The sequence below is a fragment of the Vollenhovia emeryi genome, unplaced genomic scaffold (assembly GCF_000949405.1).
Source record: "Vollenhovia emeryi isolate VEMERY1.0 unplaced genomic scaffold, V.emery_V1.0 DF939132.1, whole genome shotgun sequence".
Lineage (NCBI taxonomy): Eukaryota > Metazoa > Arthropoda > Insecta > Hymenoptera > Formicidae > Vollenhovia > Vollenhovia emeryi.
Window position 1 is genome coordinate 2,018,025 of NW_011967234.1, and position 21,693 is coordinate 2,039,717.

Here is a 21,693-nt window from a genome sequence, read left to right on the forward strand (position 1 = left end):
GGAGGAGGGCCACTTTCCATTTTTTATATACCCGCGTCGTAATTAAAACTTAAAAGAATCTGTTTGCATCCCGTGCGCGTGAAATGGCGAAAATGGAAAAATTAATTGGATATCTGCGCGAATATCGGACGTTTCTTTTCACTGCAAATTTCGTTTAGAACCGAAGCCAGTACCAGTTAACATCACCCGTCTGATTTTCAGGTGATAATTAATGTATTGACCCCATGCGCGAATGCACGAGCAAATATTGGAAATTAATGTGCTATTAAGCCGCTTATCGAGATAAGCTAGAAGCCTAGACAGACTTTATTCCGCATGCCTGATAGTTGTAATTAAACAGATTATTTGCTTATTTTTATTTGTTATTCACTGTCATAATTAATTATATAAAAGATTTATCGCAATATATTAGTTTTACACCATTGTATTGTTTTATTAGAAACTATTTTTTTAAATACGGAGCAATATATTATTACATTTTATTAGGATATTAGAAACGAAAAAACTTACAATTAGAAAACGATGTGATATTCGGTAATTTTCGTTTTTCTGCTGTGTATTATATCAAAAGTCATATTGTCGTGATTTCTGAGAGGTTACAGTTATACAATTTAGTCACAAAATGGTTTCTGCTTTGCAACAAAATTATACAATTACAAGATGATTATTATTTGCATACTACTCACAAATATAATTTCTATTAAACCGCACATTTTTCAGCAAAATAAAGAGTTCGAATTCGAAAGGGCCGGAACAGAAAAATTGAAGAAATGGAAAACTATAATTTATATTATTATTTGCAGAAATAGTAATAATAATTCTCTTAGAATAATTTACTTTTGAAACTAAAGTAATGTGGAAAAATGTGATTACAATTCTATTTATAAATGTTACTATTTCCTTCTAACTTAATTATAATCATAATTTCTAAACGTCATTATGTGCTAATAATTGCATCCCTTACAGTAGCAACAGTAAGCATTAAATCTAAAAATTGTGTGACGTACGACAAAAGTATTGCAGGGATTATCGTAACATATTTATATAATACATTTATTCTCCGAGCTGTAGATATATGTGGCTGGCGAAGACGCTTTTCAAAACAAAAGATCGAAAAGTGTAGTGGAATTCACCAACTGTTCGTGCCCGGTATTATTTACTGCATCCTGAATTGGATGCAATGCATTTTGGCGTTCATTATCTGTTTACGAGCTTTATTATAAATCATACCGACTATTAACGGCATATTAATTGTCGAAAAATTACGTAACCCGTTCGATTGTAAGATCAAATTGCCCATTAATGCGGCGAATCGTGCGCAATCAATAGCAAGACTTTAAAAACGAGAAAGTAGCTAACTAGCGCAAGATCACCTTCGGCGATATTATAGATTTTGATATAATTAAAAAGCATAGGCCCCCCTGCCCGGGGAGGGGACAGCACATCCCGGGCTCAATGCTGGAAATTCCTTTCTTTCATCCACACCTTTGCGAGGATTCCTCCCGTTCTTTCAGTAACGATTCGACAGACACTGTCTCGACGTTTGAGCCCGCTCTATTCATATACGTATTCGTATACGTATTCGTGCCTATTATTCGCCCCGCTGCCCTTTAGGCTTCACTCATAATGCTATTCGTTTTGAATATATTATAGCAAAGATGCGGCTGACATATGTGGTTTTTATGTCGCTAATAATTCCATTCTGTGCAATTCGATGCAAATAAACTGCACCAATATATTCATTTATAAAAATTTCTATAGAGTATTGCGTTTAATTTCACTTTGACAAAAGTGATAAACAAAATAATAATTGATTTCTACAATGCAGTTTTATTATTAGAAAAATCAGCCATCGTTTTCATAAATGGTTACGTTGAATATCAGAACTGCTCATATTCTGCCTTTTTCGCTGTATCTGTTAATTTATTGTTAGCACGCAACCTTTTTGCATTCAACGGACCACCATTCATTCAGAACAAATGGCAACTAACTTGTTTATCGAGAAAACTGAGCTTGCCTGGTTGTTGCACTCGAGCCTTCAATTTAATTTACTTGGTGTGCAATCGATAAATAATGTTGACTTGCCAGCTTTCTCGTTTTCACGCTTGAATAGAAAGGCGAATGGAATGGAAACGGTCTCACATACCGTGTATACGTACATATCCACGTATATAGACCAACACAACACACATGCTTTTGCATTCTCTATGAGCAAGTTTCGCACGATCGATACGTCATATACTTTACGCACACGTGCTCGCTATCGGCGAATAAAGGCTAGCAGCTTCGTTTCCTGCAATTACGCGAGCAAACATCGCATCGTTGCTTCATTAAAATAACACGCCGGATAAAATCCAAATTTCTTTCCGAATGGCAACTAATCGGACATCTATATTAATCAAATATTTGACTAATATAGAAGAGAACGTTGCTTTAGCTGAAGCTTACTTGATTTTTCCGATATGTCACACGCTCAAACGTTCGTGTATTTTTTAATCTTAATGTCACAGCAATTTACGTTGATAATTGCGAACGGTCTCGTTAAATTGACGAAGCTACGTGTAATGATGCAAATTTTAATCGAACGGGTTTATCTACAGTACTGTTTACGGCAATCGTAAATTTCGGAAATGCACAGAGTAAGCAAGGATAACGCTTAAATCACGAAATCTTTCATTATACCGATAATTTGTAGCTGGTATACAACACAAAAATATTTGACACTTATACTTGTGTCACGTATGACCCCTTGCTTTTCTATTCGACTTTAACCCTTTGAAGCATGGTGCAGGTAATTCACGTTACCACCTCAACTTGTTTACTTTTTGGCTATTTAATTTCTAGTTTACGCATTTAGGTCGGGTTTTTTTGCATTTTTTGGGTATCTTAGCAATAAAAAACGTTAAAAAAGTTGAGTAGTCTGTAATATTTATTGTAAAAATTTTATAAATCAACAAATATGAAAAAACAGCAATTTTTCGGAAAAATTCATTATTGACCAAGTTTTTTTAAGATTATTTTTTGAAAACTTTGTATAAAGAGGTTTTTGGGGTCGCTCATTATGAATCTGATGTCAGATTTTTAAATTCAAAATGCAAAGTTTTCAAGTTTTTCAGCATTTTCGTTTCATTATGATATTTAGGGACTTATCACGTCCGCGTCGTTAGCTCTGGGTAGTGCCAAGAATGAGTAAATTCTAAGAAATGATAAATTTTCAATTTTGTATCCGCTATTTCGCGCGCGCTATTTTTATATTCTATAAGAATTTTCAACTGGAATTTAGATTTCATGGATCCTAATAATATCCAAATAATGTTTCTTAGCATAGTTGAATTACAGTTGAATAATATTATTCTTTTAATTTTGAATTCCATCATCTTGAATCCGCCGTTTTGAATTATGAAAATCTGATAACTGATTCGTAATAAGCGACCCCAAAAACTCTTGTATACAAGGTTTCACAAAAAATGGTTCAATAGAAAAATGTATGCTTCAAAGGGTTAATCCAGGATTTTTGTTGCACGCGATATTGTAACATATCGTGATAGCAAACGCGACTATGTTAGCAGCTTGTGCGTTAAACTGTCCGCGAAAGCATAAGACGAAACCGTTGCAAAATGAATTCAAAAGTTTCATTCTAACTGCGCATTATATATTTCTTCTCTAGGATATGTTCAAACTTTCAAGTTCTTCTCGTTTGAGGTTGTACGGTATATCATTTGCGAAAACAATGTTGGTCTTACCATGAAGTCTACGGAATATTCAAGCACCGTGACAAAGTAGAATATTCTAACTTCCTGACGATGTCAGCTTTTCCCGCTTTATGTCCTAACGGAGATATGTACAAAGTTATTCGTGCGCCTTACGTCACGAACTTTCCAATATCGCGTCCATATATATTTAAACCAAAAAAAGACGATACGGTATGTTTTCGATTTTGTATCTTATTTTTTTCACATTTTCTAATCCTCGCACTTCTCTTGCACTCTTTCTGACATCTGAATAAGATCGGTCCCAGTAGAGAAATTTTGATTATATTCCTTTATCGTGTCATCTTGATAAAATATTAAATCCTGCTATTATTCTTCGTTTCCACTTAGTTGTACTGTTAATACACAACAATTCCATTCAATCGTGTATAAAGAGCTTGCGACGAGATGACAAGTCATAACGCAATATAGACATAATAAAAGAAATTCGAGAAGGAGCTCAGTTTGCCGTTTCCCTCGGAAGGTCCGCGGCTCAAGTTCGTTATAGTTGAGCGACACGGAACCAGATAAGAGCAGCGTACACTGATAAGTCGCGTAAGTAAGTTCGTTGCTGGTACCGATTCGTATCGCCGCGGCGCGGTACCAAGACGGCGCCGGTTCTCCTAAGAACTTCGCCAGCTGAGGCACCGCTCTCTCGCAGTCACTTTGGCCGATAGTAGTAGCAAGGCGGAGTACAGGCACGACGGTAGGATACACGGTGCTCCGCGACTGGGGAACGGGGATTAAGTCGAGGAAATGGCTTTATTATGTCAGAAACTACCACCCACCCGTAACGACGGAACGGAACCCGTTGAGTACCGACGATTTAGTCGCACCGGCGCCGGATGCATTTAGATGGTGAAATTAAAATTTGTTTTTTTCGTGAATAGTGGCTGTCACCTCCTCCCACGGATCCTCCGGGATCCAAAACTTTTGGCCGCGTCTGTCGCACGCGTGAGCGATCGAACTCGTACAAGTGCGATCATAATGGTCGACTACGCGTGAGACATACTTGGCGGGGTGCATTTTAGCGTGGTTCAATCGGCGAACATATGTAACAACTCACGACGATCGTTAGCTTTAATGGTGGAAGACGAAACCGTGCGATAAGTCTTTTTTATTATCTCTCACAGTGGCTTTTCTATAGCTGATATATAGCGTCGTCCATGGATTTCTAGGGGATATATCCTTTCGCTCTTCTTGAAGCCACCGCGCTGAATCGGAATATATTACAATTCGCGCGACGTGGCTCTACGCACGATCGATTTTACGTTGGCTTTCATATCCAAACTTCCATTCTTTGTCCTTATATTATACAAGTTAATCGTGTTGAAAATTAATCGTTGATTAATATTTTACTTTTAAACGACCTTTCTCTTTCTCATTAAATTGCAATTAATATCCTGTTAAAATAATTCTCTGTTCCATTAAATTATGCGCACCATGCAGTAAAATAACGTATAGAATCGCATATACGTATATAATAAAACATATATAAATTATGGCACAGTTATTCATTCAACAATGCACGTATGTAAATTTATATTAATGTTTTTGTTTTACCAATTTAATGAATATATTCATTGCAGTGTTTTTCTATTCAGATTATTTCAAAAAATTTTTATAATGAAAGAATAAAAGAATATATTTTTATTTACCATTAGATAAATCTAATGTCGATTTTCTTAATCAAATTTGATTAGATATGATTATAATTCATAATCTATTTTATATATTATAATTTACCACCTATTTTTGCATATAAAACTTGAAATCTAATTCAAGTAAAACCTAATCTCTAAGTTAGAACCTTATTGCAGCAAAGTTAAGAAACTAAAACGTAAAAATTAATCAATACACTTGTAATATTCTATTTGTTAACATCTTTTAAAATCTCGTTCTTTCTCTATCTTCAATATTAAACGACTTTGTAATTATACTCGGATTCTCGCAAAAAAATAGAACTCTCTTTGTATTGGATGCTTCACAAAGCATCTTATATACCAATTCCCCGCTGAAAAATGATAACTCTTCTGCAATATCTGTTTCGAATACGAGGCACCTCTATTATTTATGTCTCAATATGTACTTTTGCACGATAGCATTTTACGACTGAAATCGATGCCACGATACATCAAACGGGCATACGATATCTGTGCATTGCTGCGACTCATATCGTGCGCAATTAAAACTCTTTCATATCTATGATGAGCAAAAAACAAGACTCGTTAAAATAAGAGCACCTGCACCTCCTACGGACTCCATCATATCCATCTGCGTCGACAACGATCACCCTTTACGTTTTGCCGACATATCGACAGTACTCCACGCTAACGTAGCCAAGTGAGATATCCCGTGACCGTCTATAAAAATAGATCGTATAGAAATGTTCGTTTGCTATCAGAATTTTTCTTCCAAAGGAGGGAAACGTGTTGTGCACAACACTCCGTCAATTCGTCACTGTCGGCCGTAAAGCACTTGCTTGGCCCCATACATCTCTCTTCATAAAAGCAGTAATCTGAAAAAAATCTTACTGCAGAAGATATCCATAAAAGTGTCGCCGAATTCAGCTCCGTGAAACGCTCCACCCTTGGTTTTTTTTTTGCCGAACCTCTGGCTAGGAGCGGCCGCGCGACAAAAAGAAAAGTCGTTAGTTCCGCGCGAAATAACCATTTGTTATCTCCATTCGTTTCACCCTGCGGCCATACTCGGACTTCCTTGTTGACGTGTTTACGTTCATGGAGAGTACCGCGATGTTTCACGGGGACGTTTAGGTATCCCGAAAAGATCGTGAGTTTGGGATCGGAAGCCGAAGTCCCCGGAAACCAAAGTCCCCGAGAGTCCTGTGTGACAACTTCGACGTTAATACCTTATTTTGAAAATTATGTACTTGTGTGCAACGCCATCGCTTTAAATCCACTGTGTCCAATTCTTACGTTAATTATATACAAATATGTTGCGAATTATAGTTCACGGGAATGAAACAGAATGTTATAAAATTTATGAAATTTATAAAATACAAATTTATCTAAGCATAAGCTAACGAAGATCTCGCTTTTATATTATTAAAATTTTTGCTGTGACTAGATTTAAAAATTTTAAGCGGTTTAATCTCTGAATTATACGTCGCCATAAGAACAATTGCATTCGATTTGGACACACATTCCAAATGCGACTGTAATACAGCACGTATTAGGATCGCGGAATTTATTTGCGAAAGGCGATCAACGCATATTTGCGGTTCTAGGATGACGATACAAGGGAGATGTGAATCGGATCACATAGCTACGGGAAAATATTTGCGGTAGATATGGCGTATTGTCGAGAAATCTTGGAAATATCCGATGGGTAGCATTGTAGCGCCCGAGTAGAAATCCTCCTGCTTTTATTACGGGGACAAAATACTGCGCTGGTAGACGAAATATTTACTATATCGGTACGTACGTGTAAATAGAAATGTATCTGTCGTAACACGAAAGAGTCGACACTCTACATAACCGCAATTACAATTCATGCTTGTCAGCGCCATTATTTTAACCATTTAACCAGCCCGTGTTGCATAGTTTTCCTCTTTCACGTTTATTGTTGCATATTTCGAGAATTCTAGCTGCACCCATTGTTCGGACGATCCGAAATATTTTAGCACAAATTCTCGGGGTGAAAGCCTTTTCACGCAAATATAATAGTTTCAGAGTAATTATTCATCATATAAGTAAATATTCCTATATCGCGAAGTATATCTATCCCAAACAGATCCATCGTAAATGTTATTATATACACCGAAACATCGAGCAATCGCTTGATCGCGTCTATATTGGTTTTAAATAACTGGTTGATGGCCATACGGTTTATACGTTTCTTTTATTGGATTTATGACTCAATGACTGCATCGCCGCATTCCAGGGTGAAATGAAAATCTAGCTAGAGCGTTTGACCATTGTGTATCAAAAGCACGATGCTCTGAAATGGATTTTTCTAGAGGAGTGATATTCCAATACGCGGCACTCTATCGGACAATAAATACATTTCATGGTACGGTGATGTCGTATAAAAAAAAACTAGTCGGACAATAAACGAATTATAGGCCGGATATAATCTGCATATCAGAATTTTAAAATGCTACGAGTTATATTTTTCTAAAAAATTGTCGCTGGTGTAATATTCAATATAGGCTATTCTGGTGTGAGATCAACGTTTGATGGTTAATTTTGACCTCTTTATTAAGGCTATTTCCTTTTACACAATAACAATGAGAAAGATTACTTATTTCTTTATTCTACATCATTACTTTAAGCTTTAAATAAAAATTTAAAGCAATCCCATTACAAAATGTGAGAGCATTAATTTTTCATACATCGCATAAAAAAAATGTATAAATTGGTTTCACACAAAATTAAGCAAGTCATCTCAAAAAGAAAATTTTGCTTAAAAATCTGGTAAACACCTTTCGAAAAAAATTAAGCAAATTTTACATTATTTTAGACTCTGCTAAATAAAAATACTTATAGTCACTTTGCAGAAAATTTATATCTATTTTGTTAAATAACCTCGGTTCGAGTTTAATTAATATATTATGATATAGATATTAATATATAGTATAACATTTTAATATTAAATTTTAATGCAGTATTGAAAATGTCATTATCGTACAAATTACATAAAAAGATATCCGACGAAATTGTACATTTCAAAAAGAGCAATCAAATTCCACTATTCTATGCGATATAATTATATTATTACTGGAGAGAAGGGAACAGGAGGAACGGTCTTCCAATTGTTTCCTACTACTCCGGAAGACGGAAGGGACGAGGCGAAAAATTCCAGCTGCCGTGCCGTGCGGTTAAACCGCGCATTCTGGAAACCGTATGCGTGGTAGAATCGAGGTTGACGTTTCCGTACTTTCGCGGATAACACATACCTACAAATGCACACAGTTGCCAACTGCGGCCGAAATTCCGCGTGTTCGTTTGCTCTTGACTTATTCCAGCTAAATTAAAATTGAGCGAGGTGCGTTTTTCGACCTGCTGCCGAAAAAATTCATATTCCCGAGTAAACAGATCAAAAGAATAAATACGATCTGACGTAATTTGTTAGCAGTTTTTGTTTCGTATAAAAACATTTTTCATTGTTCCCTTACTGCTAATTTTGAAGCTCTTTTATCTTTTATAATTGAACATGGTTTGTTAATACGCAAAATCTCAAGTTATTGACTTCATTATATGTCAAATATGTTTATAAAAATATTTTGTTAAAACTTATTTCTAAAAAAATATATACTATTTCTTTTTAAATTAAAAGAAATTGCAACAAATGCGAAATGTTTCGTATGCCGGCAAAGCGAATACAGAACTGCAAACGTCCTCTTCACTTCTACGGTCTGTGAACCATGCAGTATGTTACCGCAGGAACAATGCGCGCGCGTTATCAGATTAAATAAACATTCAGCAATTTTGCCGATGGAACCAGCAACCGCAAGCGGGATTTTTCAGAACTACGTCACGCCACGGTCAACGATCTGTAATCGCGAGATTTACGAGCGCACTGAGTAACGAGTCGAGCAGATAGATAAACGAGCAAAGTTCTGAGACGAGAACGCGAACGAGCGCGTCCTTTCATAAAACACACGCCCGGAATTCGTCTGCGGGAAAGTGGTACGTATCAAAAAATCTTTTGAGTCACCCGCGTGAACGGGGAAAAAAGTTTCAATCGATAAAATAAAGAGCCAAACGGATGCGGAATTGAAACGGTCTGGATCGGCGTTTCTCGCAGCCATTTCTGTAGCGCACGCCTTTGTACACCTACTTTTCTTTGCGTCTCAGGGACAGTCGACGAGAAAACGAAAAGGAAATAAAATCGAAATTCCTTCTTTAAAATGTAATATGTTGTAAGACGAACTAAAAGCATTTAGCGAATTCTTTTTCTGTTGAATATGAAGCAAAATTTCGAGCAAAATGAATTTCATATCGACTAATCTCTTTCGCAAGGTCCTATCTCGATTTTACGCAATTTCTACTTAAACGCCCATTTTGGTCCAGATCAGTCGATATCTCTTTTATTATTGTAGCGTATGCAGATATGTCGCCAATACGCGCGTAATGATAGTGACGAAACGCAGCGTTGGATTCAACGAATGAATTTCAATAGCGAGATTTAACTTAACAAGTCTATTTCAGTCTCAGTGCGCAATTTCTTCGGAAAGTGCGAACGTATCATAAAATTCTATTCTCTCGCGCGCACGTTCCTGTCCCGTGCGAACGTGTCACGTTTATATACAGATTGCTTATATACAGATTTGCGTTACACTTTTATTCAAGTCGGGGGGGAGGGGGGGAAATATCGTCGAAAGTACATGTCAGTGTTCGAGACGACGTTATCCGACGGCATTGTGGAGAAAAAAAAGGCGCGATTTACAAATGAAAAGCGGGGCTCTTAACGAACGGGCGCGGTTCGGTATTCACGACGATAAGTGTTAAAATGGGACACGCGCGGGACATTGTTGGAACGGGTTGCCGGAGGAAGAAAAAAAATAGATAAGTTCTCGTTTCACGTGTATTCATAGGATATCCTGAGTGCGAAACAGATGACGTTTCCGCGGACGAGACGTCCGCGCGAATCGTCATATCCGTGAAAAGGTTGAAGAGCAACGCGTGGGATCGCGCGAGATAGCCGGGCGGAAAACGGTTATGCCGTTTGCGTCGAGTCAGCGTCATAAATTTTACGGACATCCAATCTGCTTTTCTTGAGTGCTCGTGCGCTTTGCCGGCCCCGTAATGCATCGCTTGATGGCTTAAAAGCGCGTAAACGGATTGGACCACGCGTTAACGAAGTGTTAACGATAAATGATGGTGCCACCGGCTGTGAATGTCTTTTTGGTCGCTACGTAGATTTTGCTATTCTCTTTCGTTTATGCCGCGACACGGGAATTATGAATATTTTGCATTATTTATACGACGCACTAAGCTCACGGCTTACAATCGGGTTAGTTTTTGCAGATTATGTTGGACGTACATGTAACTCGCACGTTGGTGCGCTATATTCTCGTGTATTTATCTCTGTAAAACGTATCTGGGTTTCTAGAATCGCGCATAAATCAAGGATGAATAGTGAGGTCGATATGATATCGAAATAGCATGTTTAATAAATTGAGCAAAGTTACGTTTCGTTAAATTACACGAATAATTCAGAGGAACAATTTACGGATAGTATTGTAAAAGTAATTTTACGAACGTGAATACTTTAATATATTGCAGTATTTTATACGCCTCGAATATTGGTAAATATCGGTCATTAAATTATTTTGACGTACTTCTCGTACTTGCTTGTACTCTTACGTCTTACGAATGTAGTCTTCGATCGATGTAAATGGAATAGCTGGGAGAGCTAGGGATTACACGTGTCAAATATCGGCATCAATTTAGCAGGAGGTGCCTAGGGAGTGCCAATTATGCATATCGAATACATACCTATATAGAGTACATAATCGATTTCGGTATGTCAGAGCGCCAGCAAAATATATGGGGTAAATCGAGAATGCGTGTCAATTGCAATGACGAGAATTCCGACGTGCGAGAGCAAATAAATGGCAGCGAGTGCGAATTTATAATGACTAAAGTGGATTGCGCAAACTGATCTCCGTAATTGGAAGAGCGAAACTGATCAGCGAGCGTTGAATACATGTACGCGAAATCGAATTAGTGCCTCGATTAAAGAGACCAGTAATAAGCAGCGATTAACAATTAGTGTTTCTTCTCATTTTATCATTTTTGTTTTAAATAAAAAGCCGGAGTAGATATTTAAACACCAATCTTGAGTTTCTTAAAGACCATTCTAAAGCGATTTCTTTATGCATTTTAAATATGTAGTAAAATTCTCTCGGTAGATGCATCTGCAATGCAATTTTATATCGTACTCTCTATTATCCGTTTATCTCTAACTGACAAGTTTATATTACGTTGAGTTAACAGAGTTGTACAGGTAAATAGATAAACCGAAGAGAAAAATAAGGTAAGAGTTTTTATGTTGCTTTCATGCTACGTCGACGGAGGAAGTAGTAAAGCTTGGCTTTAGTCAGACATGCAAGTTCAACCGCAGGCGTAACCGCGGCTTCTTCTTACGCATCGTTGTGCATGGAAAGGAGATTGCGTTAATATTACGAGATTTGTTTTATTTCCATTATAAACTGCTAAAAAATGTCTGTGCGTTTTTCTAAATATGAGAGAACGAGCAAAATCTTTATCTCCCATTCAGCAGACAAATAAAATATCAGTAAACTAATACGAATAAAAAAATAATATTACATTTACGAATCAATAACTTGAAGAATTTATTGATTATCGTCGGACGTCGCACTCGAACTTGTCATATTGTCACAGTGACTTTATATAACTTCGTATAAGTTTGCTTGCAGTCTACAGCTGTCGTATTTCCCTTTTTATATTCCATCTTCATATGTACTTCGGATATTGCTCGAAAAAACCATAAGTTACTTGGAGAGTAAAGAGGTAGCGACAATATATTGTTATAGCTTTTTTATACACACTAACTTTTAAATAAACCTGATCCGCTCCATGAAAACGCTAACTGAATTGACGTAATGATATTTTACCGAGACTCAGCTTCGGATAGAAGAATGGATCGTAGGATTAGCACCCTATAAACACCTGCGAGGAGTAAAATCAATGTCCCATTTTATTATCCTAGCACACGGATACGTATCCAACCAACTCCTATCAGAAACAGTCTCTTTCGTGTATCCGGTGGCTGTTGTTTCAGCAATTTGGTGGCTATATAGCCGTGCAGTTACGATCGCAAGGTAGATACACGCTGAAGAGATTGACGCGCCGGCTATGGAAACGACTAAAGTCCCAGGGTTGCGAGAGGGTGTCTGCAATATCGTAAAGGGTGTAAAAGAATGAATTCGGCAGTTTGCACGGGTGCGAAACTTTAAGCGATGCGTCGCTCGTAAAACGCGTAAAACTTCATCCGATCTTTCCCCATATCCTTCTATGGTATTGCTAATGCACGATGACTTTCGAAAAACTTTATAATATATGATAAAAACCGTAAAAAAAAAAGATGAGAACATTCAATATGCGTTTCTGATAGAATATTTCGTGACAGAAAGTCGTAGAGTCAGGTCTAGATGTAACAAGCGTGAAGCGTATGGCAGCAGATATCTCTTTCTAAACTACTTTGTTTCGAATTATATCTTCGTCCTGCACGATATTTTTATACGCAAGCGAACCGTGTAACTTGCGATACATCACAATTCAGTGAGATTACTAGAATATATATCTAAGCTATCGTATCGTTAGCGTGTAAAATTTACGTCGTGGCGGACATCTTTCATCCTGGCAGGAAAATAGAAACTCAAAGGAAGAGGAGGGACACGCGATTCGATCGGACTTTCCCAAAGGTGTCGTATTCGGGGAAGTTCCGCCGATAAATAATGGAACTGTTCTCCACGCTCGTGTTCACGCATTGTCGTATACGTTCGAGCAAGTAACTTCAGCTATTTGAACGGGACAGACGTCAGTGGAATGAATCGTGAGCTGACATCGCCGCTATAACGTGTTACGGGACATCAAGTTTTGGATAAACAGACGTAACTCTCTACTCGGGATTTCTGTAAATCTTACCTTCAGTTATATTTTATTTCAGTCAATACCGCTTGATTTATTTTTAATCAACGATAAAGATAGATTAGAAAGGAATATATAAATCTATTTAAAATAATGGGCCAGCAGGGATTGAAATCGATAATTTTTTTTAGAAAAAATGATGTCATGACTTTGATTTTTATTTTCCATTTTTAAAATTATTTCTTGATTTTCATCAAATTGCAACTTTTATTTCCTAGTCATTTGCTTTAAAAATCACACGTGAGAGTTACTTTTGAGAGAAAAAAAAATCACTCAAAAATAAATGTTATTCTTTAAGCAAAAATATTTCCCTCAAAAATAAAACTCGACCTGATTTATTGACTACAAAACAACAATTAGTCACTGTTAGGGTGGCACATTTTACAGGATTTTTGCACGCTTAATCGAATGAGACCAAAAATAAATCAAAAAGAATAACCGTTTAATAGATATATCTAATTTTTCATGGAAAATGATGATATATTTAATTTCATGGAACATAATGAACATGACATAATACATAGATTAGATCAGAAGTATCAAAACTTTATTACTTGAATAAAAATATAAGTTTATAACGAAAAAAAATTGTACTCTCTGTAATTGACGTAGGTAACTCATAAAAATAATATAAGTACCTATAATAATGAAGGTGTTATGTAAGGCAATTTTAGAATATCGTTTGGGACCTTCTTTCAATAGGGAAACATATAAATTAAATACGCGTGATTTTTGTTTTTGAGAGAAAAAAATAAAAATCGCAGAACAATTCTTTCTGATTAAAATACAAATCGTTCAAAGGTTAATTTTTATCGAAATGGGAAAAAGGTTAACAATTTATTTTTACTTTTAGATATAAATTATCTATGATTTTTAAAAGTATTAATAAAAAAATAACTTGTTTATTGACACGGAAAAATAAAGATTTTTTGCGAAATTAAATTTCAAATTGGTCAGTTAGTACAGTAGGCTTGATAACTCGAATAAATTTTTTGTTTTAAAAATAACTCTTATATTTAGTCCCTGTGGACCAGTAATCAGCAGCGAGAGAGGAAATACGCAACGCTGCTATTTCTTCGGATCAGGAGGTACACAATATACGACATTCAATGTATAATATGTGATCTGCCGGTAATTATAACATGAACATGTTGTTTCAATCGTTGTATAGTCACGTATTACGTGATTAATTCATATTGTGGTAATATATTGTGGTAATTACATTTATGTGTTACATAAATTTAGAGAAACGAAGAAATTAATTACGAAACACATTTGTTTATATTGAGCCATAGTACATTTTCTATGAAGTCAGTCAATTAGCGTAACAAGCTAATTATGCATATTGTTGTTTTTCTTTATGTTTACTATTCGCCCGTGGTATTTGTTATACCCATTGGCAAGTGGAACATTCAGATCTCTCCTACGAAATATTTATTGCGAATATGCTCCAACATATATCACTTACCTACATAACGTCCGTAAAAACATATAGCATTGATTAAAAGTGACAATATTTCAGCATTTTATTTAGAACGCAAATAAGCATGCAAGAATGATGGAAGCCTTTAAATCTGATTCAGAATACTGCTCGAAAATACGATTTAAATTTATGTAAACTATTGCGCCATGCATCACATATCGCAGTACGATGCAGCGACCGCGGCATTATTTCCATTCCCAAACGCAAACGCAATTCCAAACAGATTTGCTCTTTCGCGCGTGTTTGAGCGTATGCGCGCGATGAAATTGCATTTTAAGCGGCGAGCGTAATTGTTTTCTAAGCTACAAGGACCGGACACAACGTTTGGTCTTTTTATTGATTTAGAAAAAGTTCTATATCTATGCAATTGTCTATCTGTTATTTGTAATATCGCATAAACTTTATTATTATTTGGAACAAATACCAACGTGCGATATATTGCAGGGAGAAATATCGTAACAAGAAATATAAATTCTTCTTTTGTTCGATCCTTTAAAAATTGTGACTAAAATTACCACCTCGTTAACTTCGCAAACGTGACGAAATTACACGGCTTATTTAGCAGACTTATTAATCAAACTTTATTAAAGGCTGTCGAAAATATTATTTTCGTTTTTGCTTCAATGGAACAAAGGTGAATTTTTAATGAAAAATAAATTTACTTAGTGATTATCGCTCGTGCCCTGTAATTTGTCGCGATGATGTTACTCCTCTCGTTTCTTCATTCCCTTCTTTCTGATTTCTCGTCGAGGGTTCAGAGGACAAGAAGAGCTCGCAATGAAAGAGAGCTCCACGGTTTTTCCCTCACTCGCGCTATTCGCCGCGTTTCTTTCCATCGCGACTTCCGCTATACCACTGTAACGCAGGAAGAACCGAGAACATAAATAAGCTTGGCAGAAATTAATGCGTACGAAAGTTTTTTTTCCAACTGGAAACGACGTTGTCGAGCATGTTAAAACTTTCGTCGAGGTTCGCTAAAAAAATTCCGTGAACGAAAGGATGAGAAACCATGAACACGCGTCCCCTGTGAGCCGCGTACGATTGCGCTCGAAGTGAAGCGGTTTTCTCGTTCATTCTATTCGCGATTTCCATCTCAGTGATTACCAAACTTTGCAGCCAATGATTTCCTGAATCAATCTTCATTTTAATTTTTTGCTAATGTCAACATTTCCGCGAAATATACAGAGCTGTTCTATTTTTATTGCAGCATTTCCTGATTTTTCTTTTTTGATTAAATTTTAATTGTTTTTAATTTTAATCGAAGCTATTCCATAATCTAGTGCTCAATTTAATACAGGAGTACAAAGAAAATATTAAATTAATTTTGTGTATTGTTAATAAATATGTATTTCAGAGCAATATTGAATCGCGTTTAAATACGCGGACGTTAACATAATATTTTTATTGCACACGCATGTGCTAGATAGTGTCTAAATTCTCCTTGCACAGACTAAATAGCAGTAAACCTGTTGATCCAGTGAGACTCAAACGTGCACGACTTCCTCTAAGCGTGAATTTTGAATGACGCGTCTGTCTTTGACTGTCCAACGCGTCAACTACGTGCGATTTCAATTGTAGAAGCGTATGTCAACTTGATTAACGCGATACTAGCAAAGCGGCATTTCATGCGATAACCAAATGCTTGAAATCACGCTTCAATTCCAATCGTGGTTTCATATTGAAAAATGCATTCTGTAAATCTGTACAGCATTTTTAAAATATTGATAGAACTAGGAACGCAATTTGTCAAATTCAGTAATTTTTGTCAGGAAAAGCCGAAGAAATTCTTTTTCCATCGGCATGATATTTCTAACGTTTTATATCACAGCGACACTGGAAAAGCTCGTAAAACCTGGTGAACCTCAGAATGTTCTTTGAACTCTCTGTTAGATACGCCGTCTAACATCGGATCGCGAAAATTTAATACGGTGACAACAAGATCAAGGCTTTTTGCCTCCTGATGCTATGGGAACCGTAGCATTAGGAGCTTTTGTCTGTCCTCTATATTTTTGCTTATCTACCATCCACATGCGGATGATAAAACAAGTCGTCAGCGTGAAAACGTAGATATGAAAATGGAAAATTTTATACGCCCGCACAATATTCTTTTGACGCAATAAGATTATATATACATATATATTGTATATATAATTTATGCAATACCATCGTATTAAATATGTAAAGGCGTATATAATGGTATTTGTAATTCCCTGTACTTTTCACTCTGGTTGACAACATTTAGCATTTCAGCCGTATAAAGCAAATCAGTTTTACGATAAGCGGATTGCTGACATCTGTCATCAGATGTAATGATTTTCCGATGCGACAAAAAAAACCGCACGCCTATTGCAGTTTCACGAGATGTGCAATATTTGTAACAATTTGTCAGTATCGTATTAATAATCAATAATACATAACGCTCGATTGATCAATATACATATAGTAGAACCTCAGGCAAATAATGTGCGTTGCATGAATAGAAAATTAATGACTTACATCATATTGAAAGCATGATTAATAGTTACAATTTAATTAATAATGAAAGGCACATCTAAAAGTAAATTCCGAACAGACAAAAGAAAGCGAGATTTTAGTTGAAAAATATATGATTAATTTTTATTTATTTTCTCTTGTTTTCTATTGTTAGATGCGTAGCTTGTTTTCTATTTTTATTATTTTGAAACTAATTATAGCAATGTGTTTACAACATTCTGAAATTTTTATAATTGCTTGCAAAAAATCAGAAGTAAAAGCTCAATGGATATTTAATTTCCATTATTATTGTGTAAAAAATGGTATTTTGAGATTCTATGTTAAATGAGATGAGAGAAGACAAATAATTTAATGATTATACATTATTTTGTAGAGAAATTAAAAATTTGTTCAACTACAATACACATCAATTGTCGTGAAACTACATTCTAATAGAAAATCTTATCTCACTTAAAACTTACTTATAACACCTAACACGGAATCGTAAAGTACAAAATTGTACATGGCGATAACGGCTGTGCATATTAAAACGTAAAGAGAACGAAGAAGAAATCGTTAGTCCGGCACGAAGGAGCCAATGGAAAAGAGGAGTTTTAATCCTCAACCTGATAAAACGCAGAACAATCTTCCTGCTAAATTTAGTTTCAACTTTTGTGAGAGCGCTTTTCTAAGACCACCGTTAATAACGACGAAACAAACAACGAAGTTACTAATACTTGCCTGTAGAAAGTGGATTAACATTGTGTATTATTACGCTAAAATTGTGTTACGCTAACAAGACATTCCTTGTACGTGGTATAATTTTTCTGTTTTATGAAGAAAATGTTCTGCATTTGATACATGAATACGGAATGTATACGAATTTTCTCTTGCAAAACTATACGAAACTTATCGCGGAAGTGAATTTACACCAGATATCCTATTTGTGTACACGCGGAAATTGGAAATAAAACTGTAGCGTTGTAACAACGATTTTATATTCGAATCCACTAGCCGAAAAGTTGAGCAAGGTTTCAATTGCAAATAAACGAAATAGTGGTGGAATGAAATAGCACGTAACGTGGGAATTTTGTTACAAATTCCGCGTTTGTGATCATCGTTTTCGACTTTAAAAAACTTTATGTCCGCAGCAGAAGCAAAGTTACAATTCATTGATAATTCATTCAAATATAAATCATTAATTTCAGCTGTTGTTATAAATAAAGTAATTATGATTAATACTTGTGAATGCATATTTGCGGTATATTATATAATTATTGCGCATATTGTATATAATAATTCGTTTCTATTCATATACAATTAAACGAATGTCATTACTCACAATTATTGATTAATAAGGTCTAATTTATTAGTTCAACGATATCAACATCATTTTCAGCGACAGTTATAAACTTAACAAACATTATAAATGTGCGGAAAATAGTTCCAACATATAATTCGAATTTCTAATTAATTTTAATTTTTACTCTTCGAAAAATAAAATTAGGTTTTAAATCATTTACATGTGTATACGTACACACATTAATCGTGAAGCGTGAATTGCATTATCTAGTTATATCGTATGAATGTCCGCAGACTGCATAATTTTCTGCTTTATACTAGTTTCTCCTTCGACATATGTAACATCAAAGTATACGCAATAGTCATGCGCAATTTGTTCTTTTTCATGCAACTGCTACATTCAGATTACAGCATAAATAAATTTAAACATCTGCAAATATCGCAACTCAGTTATTAAAACGCAATATCCGCAAGGCAAAATTTTAACGCGTTTTTTTTTCTTACAATTTCACATCTAGCAATACTGTGTGAAGGAGTGCGAATTTATATAATAATTGATCGACACTGCGAAATAATTATTCAAGATTGTAGACTCTAGATGGAATCCGAAATGGTTTAAATGTCGATATATTCAAATTATAACATAGTTACAGAACCACAAGATATTGCAAACTGCATCAAACCGAAGTTTAATTCCAATGTCAGTCGTCTTGTCAGTAGCAGACTTACCGAGAAACATGTACAATCATCTGTAACGCATATTCGCAAAACAGCAAAGTTTTAGTTCGTATCAAATTGAACTTTCAAAATCAAGATTAACAAAGGATTTATTAAATAATCTAAACAAGAATTAAGAAATGTAAAATATATAAAATACTTATACACGAAAAACATATAATATATTTTAATGAAATTTCAAAACAACAAAGAAAGTCTCATTGCTTACTCGAGAATTAAAATAATAAAAATAATTTTTCAAGTAGACTAACAGGATTTCATCAATATTTAAAAACGTTCTACATATACAGGGGATTTAGAAGCATTTTTATAATTATTATTACAAGATAAAGGAGCGAGACATCCAAAAGCAAATGATGAATCGTAATAGTATTAATGTAATGTTGCATAATACTCGTAGAATCGTTAGCTTAAATGTTTACACCGAGTGCTCAGTGCTACGTGTCGCGATTAATAGCCATAGCCAATTAATATTATCTACCTATCGCTAGGCACACACACGACGAATCCATAAAAAGTCCCGATAATCCGTTTAAACGTAGCTCGCTGGTTCCAGCCGTAAAAATTATCAGTGAAATACCAGCTCGGAATACCCCGCCGCACGCGTCACCATCAAAAGCAATAATACTATATACCGTTCCATATTCTTTTGTCATCTTATTATATAAATTCCATAAAGATTTTCCGATATTTGAATTTGCCTAAAAATTTCGTGAAAAATTTCAAAACTTTTTTCATTTATTCGTCTGATTATTTTATGTGTGAAATAATTTGGTTTTTATCGTTTTCTATAAATATGTCTCCTATGTTTGCAAATTATTTTATTACTAATGTAAATACAATTATTTGTATTCACTGATTAACGTCCAAAGCGTAAAAATTACGTAATTTCCAAACGGAGTAATCTGATCGATGTCACATCTTATGGATTTGTATCTCGCCATACAATCTTTTTAATCTAATCAGATACGTGTCGTTAAAGCAGCTCTATCGAATCCCGATAAGACACATTCTTGGCAGTCGGCTTCCTAGGCAGTAGATACGAAGTGGAGGCGTTTCACTCAAACACGTTTCGCGCCTCGTAAAATGGGGCTCGTTCCAAGTTTCGCCGAGAAACGAGGTGAAACGACGCGAGCGTTTTACGGTAAAATCATTAATTAAAACGCTCGAAAGGGAGCGAATGGGTGTATCGTATAACGGGCTTATGCCGTGATGTACTTTCTGCGATGCAATAATGGAGATCTGCGAATGGCCGTCGTATACGCACAGACGACGGCACTTTTATAAGAGAGAGAGAAAGGAAGAGTAAAAAAAACTGATAATATATATGGTGAAGAAGAATAATAAAGGCGACGATATTTTTACGCCACTCTTCATATCGCGCTCGAATTATACTTGATACTCGTCGACAAGCCACTTCCGTCGATAATAGTGGAAAAGTGTAATAAATTCCATCGCGATTCGCTGAAATGGATATCACGAGCGGAGCTTGCGATCAATTTAAAACGACCAGCTATCAGCAGCGACGCCGCTGGAAAACTATTAAGGTGAAGCGTTTACAAGTACAAATTGAAGTGCAGCTTTCATGAATACAGCTATTTGCATATATTGAATTTATCACGAAGCAAAAATGGGATTCTTTCTCACTATAATTGGTAAAATCATCGGGCAAGTTCGTCGATTTCCTTCAGAGATACAAATTACTTCTGATTTTCATTAATAATTCGTGCCACAAATGATCAATTGTTTCGAGATTAAAATTTCCACATTTGTATCTCATGAAAAGAGACTATTAAGAATTATATTTACGTCCTTTATGGATTCATACCGCGCGCTTTATCAATTTACGACGGGATAAATATAAAATTCTTAAGATCAGAGAATCTATCAGCGCAATAATTTTGCATTAAAACGGAGACTTGTTTTTTCGAGATCACTTAAAAAGATTCACGAGATCAAAAAGTTTATTAAAAGTTGCAATAAAATAAATCTCAATAAAATTTTATATACAATCTGCGCTTAACACGATAAATTTGTTGTCATGAACATAACAGGATAAACCAGAAATTGTTTTAGTAGCTTTATCCATTCATGTTGATTTATTGCTTGAATTCTCAAAAATAAAAAAGTAAACAGTTAAAACTTGCTAAAGGAAAATCACTAGAGATAACAAGTAAGAAGCTTTTGCGAGTTGATCTTCCGTTAAATTTGCGTATTCCACATCTAAGGAATCGTTTAATATTAAAGATGCTTGCCGAGAAAGTTTGGAAAACTTGGTCAGAGAGCTGCGAGTAACAACACGATCAAA

The 21,693-nt window shown here is 35.4% G+C and overlaps 1 protein-coding gene across 4 annotated transcripts in view; it reads right to left on the minus strand.

Annotated features, from left to right (window-relative positions):
* LOC105568030 (trace amine-associated receptor 9) overlaps positions 1-21,693 on the minus strand; it is a 61,434-nt gene that overhangs the window by 37,901 nt on the left and 1,840 nt on the right. The window lies entirely within an intron of this gene.